The following is a 5,355-nucleotide window of genomic DNA, read 5'->3' as shown; positions in this document are numbered from 1 at the left end:
TGGTCGCCTATTCTGTTTGATAAGTATTACGAGTTAAGAAAAATTGGTTCAGTATATTATTGCATTGTTTATGTCCTCCAAAATTAAATTTGATGTATTGAATAGCGTAGGCTGTAGCTGCAAATGCATAGTAGTAAATCAACTTGAATATGGTTTTTTTTTTTTTTTTTTTTTTTTTTTTTTTTTTAAATTATGGTTAATCCCTCAGTTCAATAAATCACTGGTCTAGCTTTATCGTCCATGTCCTGATTTATGAGCATTGGGAGACCATGTGCATTCTGTATATAACATTATGTTGCTTGAATATAAAACCTACTATCTTGTTGGAAACATGCGACATCTGATTGTTGAGGCTTTAATCGCAAGGAATCTGATGAATTTTTTTTTTTTGGGTAATGGACACATTGGTATATTATATATGGGCCACGCCGAGGATAAATATGAATCTGTATTAGATACTTACAAAACGAAAGGTAATTAATGTGATGATGTATTGATGGATACTATGACATTTTGTATAATTCATTATTATTGGAAATTTGAAGTCCTTACTCTTCAAAGTTATCAATTCCAAATTTCCAACATCTTTTTAGGGGTTTTGTGGATGTCTTATAAATAAGAAGTTATACACCTCACTTTAGTCATTTAAAACGTTGTAAATGAATATTGTTGATACGAGTATTAAAAGAGAGTAACATGAAAACCTTGGCGCGATGCATTTGATTTGAGAAGAAATATACTTATGTTAATACAAACCTATGGAAATTAATAATACTTGTAGGGTTTGTAAAAAAATATTGTTCATACACGTATTAAAAGTTCAAAATTACCTTGGAACTATATATATATATATATATATATTTATTTATTTGATTGATTGGAACAATACATTTGATTTGAGATGAAATATACTTATGTAAATACAAACATATGGTAATGAATAATACTTGTAATTAATGAGGGTAATTACTGAGATCCTAATAAGAATATTTGTAATAATGAGAGCCTTTTTTAAACCGTTAGATTTAAATAGATCCAATGGTCAAAAAAATACTCTTATTAATGCTAATATTCTAATTGATCTCATTTATTATCCCTTATTTAATACATTCTATACTTATCTCTAAACCCAAAAAAAAAGTTTACGTCTCTCTCTCCTCCATAATTTTCTTTGCTCTCTCTTTCTTCTCCATCACTTTTCTCTAACTCAATTCCATTTCCTTTCTCTTAATTCCAATCTCACCACCATGCTCCTTGCCTCATCAACATGAACACTCCAAATCTTGTCTCATGATCATGAAGGTTATTTTTCAACAAGAACCCACTACAAACAAGCATTAGTCGCTTTACTCAACTCATTAAACGGAAAATTATTCCTCAGACAACTAATTAAGAGCCATAATAACACTGCATTGATCAAACCCAAAAATATACTCGACACAGCATAATATGTATTCCAAGTTTCTTGCAGACATAAACAATCATGAATAATAAGACCAATGACAACAAGAACATGAATTTAATCAAAACCTTGTCTTTAAAATAAAATAAAATAAAACATTGCATAAAACCTAAAAAGTAGTACACAAATTCATTATTAACAAAAATTAATTTCAAATTGAACCACCTTTGTCAATATCGTATACCCACAAAAGTTTGAACAAAAATTAAAATCTATATGTTTTAAAGTATCTGGCATATAAACAATAAAGACTCAAATTTTTTTATTTAATTATAAACCTAAATAACAGCGCAAAAAAATTCTTTTGAAGAATCAAAAAAATAGAATACAACAAGCTCTCTCAAAATCCAATATCCCCAGAAGGGAAAAAAAAAACTTTATTAACATAAATTTAAAAAGAATCAAAATAGAATTATATTATAAAAAAAAAAAAAAAAATTTCAGGGCCTGTGTCTTTATTAGAAGGCTCGATTAATTGATTAATAAACAGAAAGTATAAAAATTTATTAAAAGAAAGAAAAGCAAGAGAAAAAACCTCTTGAAGATGAACCGAAAAAGAAAGAGGTTTTTCTTTTTCTTATCAGAACTGAATGAAGCTTGTGGGTTTTGTTTGGTTAAGCAAATTGAAACAAATACGGCTTTTGCTTAATGCTTCAACTATTTATATTCTACTACTAATATTATCCTATACTTGATAGCCAATCCATTAATACTTAATTAAAAATTTTAAAAATAAGTGAGAAAGTTTCAATGTGGTTGCTCACAGGTCTTTACAGACGTGGGGAATAATATTTTTGATAAATTTTTTAATTAATAGTAATTCTCTTTAAAGCAACTAATACTTGTTTGTAGTGGGTTCTTGTTGAAAAACAACCTTCATGATCATGGGACAAGATCTGGAGTGTTCATGTTGATGAGGCATGGTGGTGAGATTGGAATTAAGAGAAAGGCAATGGAATTGAGTTTGAGAAAAGCGATGGAGGAGAAAGAGAGAGCAGAGAAAATTATGGAGAGAGAGACATAGACCCTTTTTTTTTGGGTTTAGAGATAGGTATGGAATGAATTAAATAAGAGATAATAAATTAGATCAATTAGAATATTAGCATTAATAAGGATCTTTTTTTGACCGTTACCTACTTAAATCTAATGGTTTAAAAAATGTATAACTCTTTAGAGTTACACCAAGTGTAACTTGAACCCATCTATATATATATATATATATGAGATGGGTTCAAGTTACATCTGGTGTAACTTCACAAGAGTTACACCTTTTATGAACCATTGATTACTATTAAATCTAAAGGTCAAAAAACATTCATAGTAGTGTCATTATTACTCCCTAGAAATTAGTGATTTATGCATTAACTCTTCTTATTAAAGGGGGAAAAAAATCACAGCATTTATTTATTTGTTAGCAAAAAATGGAAATACCATTTATTTATTTGAAAAAGTGGGATACATTGACAATATTGGCTCCATTCTTCACTTCAGTACAATATCGCCTATTGATTCTTTTTTCCTTCCTTGACAGGCATCTCTTTTATTCAACTTTATTGAGTTCATACTTCATAGTTCACTGTTCTGGGAGCACTGCAATTTGAATAATAAAAAATTCAACTTTTTCTCTCACCAATAGAAATCTTGAGTTCTTGACAACTCTGCTAAACCTACCTCTGTGTGTGTGAGAGAAGAAGAAGATGAGTGCAAAGCCAAAGGCAAAGCGGGTTCTCCCAAATCCAGAAGAGGAAAGGAATGTTTGTCTAAGCATTATAGAACTACCGGCGGACATAGTATTTTGTTGAGACTAATTATTTCTAAAACCCTCATGACAAATTTTATTCAAGGTATTGCCAAAACTTAAATGGATGAAAAAAAAAATTTCTCCTTTTTTCAGACCATATACTGTGGTTAAGTAATGGCAACACGATACTCCCTCCAAAATAAATGAATTTGCAAAATGGTAATCATGTTTATTAAAACAAAATAAAGATAACTTGTATTTACAATTTAATATTGAGAATTTTATGAATGGTGGAGGCCTGAAAGTACAGTGCAAAAAGAAAGATAAGAGGAAGAAGATGATGCTATGAAAGAAAAAAAAAAGTTAATACTGTGGGTTTTTTTTTTTTTTCTTTAATAAGAAGAGTTAATGCCTAAATCACTAATTTTTAGGGAGTAATAATGATACTACTATGAGTGTTTTTTGACCCTTAGATTTAATACTAATCAATGGTTTACAAAAGGTGTAACTCTTGTGAAGTTACACTAGGTGTAACTTGAACTCATATCTATATATATAGGTAAAGCTTAGAGAAAATTGAATTAGAATTTGAAATTATAAGCCAATTTTGTGTCACGTGTCCAAATTTAGGTGGGAACTACACCATAATTATCCACTTAAACTTGTGCCATGTGTCTACTTAAGTTTTTTAATTTTTGTGTCAAGTAAGTTAATGAGTGCAAACTACAAAATACTAAGAATCTAATATTAATGAATTATAAAATAAATAAATAAAACTCACATATACTCAATAAAAATCATCACATGTTTCTCAAAAAATAAATAAAATAAAAATCACCACACGTTCTATCTTATTAAAAAAATGATCATAAGCAGTATTAAATTTGGGTAAGAATTTTAATATGTGACTAATCACGTTTACTTTAAAAATATAATTTGACTAATTATCTATATTTTATGATAAAAATTGTGTTTCATTTTAAATATATCTATATGTATGCATGAATGCATGTGTTACATGCTTTAAAAAAAATTAATTTGACTAATTATTTATATTTTTATAATAAGAATTTTGTTTAATTTTAAATGCATCCATGCATTTGCATGGAGTTACGTGCTAGTATATATATATATATAGAGAGAGAGAGAGAGAGAGAGACAAAACTTAGAGAAAATCCAATCAGATTCTACAATTGAAGTTCAATTTTGTGCCATATGTTCTAAATTATTTATTTTTTGAGAGATTTTTATTTCTTAGTTTTTGAGTCAAATGTGGGATCACATTTTAAATATCTATCCAAGTGAGTTATTGCGTACAAAAGCCAAAGAGTCTAGAATTAATGAACATATTTAAAAAAAAAAATAGAAAATTTACATTTTCTACCTAATAATATTCCTACAAGACTTTTTAAAGAGTTAAAAAAATATATAAGAATGACTATCAATAATATTTAAATTATATATGTAAGTGTAGGGACTCAATTTGGATTGACCCTGAGTATGAGTGGGTTTTCAGCCCAACAAACCCAAACAATAAATTTTTAGAGTATGGGTCCAAGAACTAGTACTGTTTAACAGGAAAGGTTCTACTCATCAAGTAACAAGGACACTTTAGGTTCATTCTTTGAGAAAAACTCTCCTCGGCTCTCTTTCAGTCAGTCTCTCTCTCCTTCTTTCTTTTTTTGTCTGTCCTAAAAGTCCTCTTATTTCCTTTGTTCCTATGTTATATACTCCGTATCTCCCCCCGTTTCCATTGTACACGTGTAGTTCTTATCGTGGGAGCTCCTTTCTGTCCCATCCAGCACCTACCGGAACCTTCAGCTTAGTGGCCATAAAGCTGCTTAGTCATTGTTCAGGTATCACCTCCACATTCATGCGGCCAGAAAGTTAGCTGGAAAGCGTTTAATGTGGAGGTGATGGCCTTAGAAGATATTTGCTACCTTCCCCGATGCCCCTTAAGGTATATCCAATTTCCAGTTCAGATACAACTTGGCGGAGTCTCCCCAATAACATGAAAGTTACATTCACCTCGGACTTTGGTGTCCTCGGACGTGTGTTATGCCGCTGTATGTAATATCTACTCGTTTCTCCTATATTACCCATTTAGTAATAATAAAACTTTTTTAGACTATCCTCGGATAACGAAGTGTCC

Source organism: Quercus suber, unplaced genomic scaffold (genome assembly GCF_002906115.3).
Source record: "Quercus suber isolate HL8 unplaced genomic scaffold, Cork oak 2.0 scaffold_76, whole genome shotgun sequence".
Lineage (NCBI taxonomy): Eukaryota > Viridiplantae > Streptophyta > Magnoliopsida > Fagales > Fagaceae > Quercus > Quercus suber.
This window is presented reverse-complemented; position numbering follows the sequence as displayed.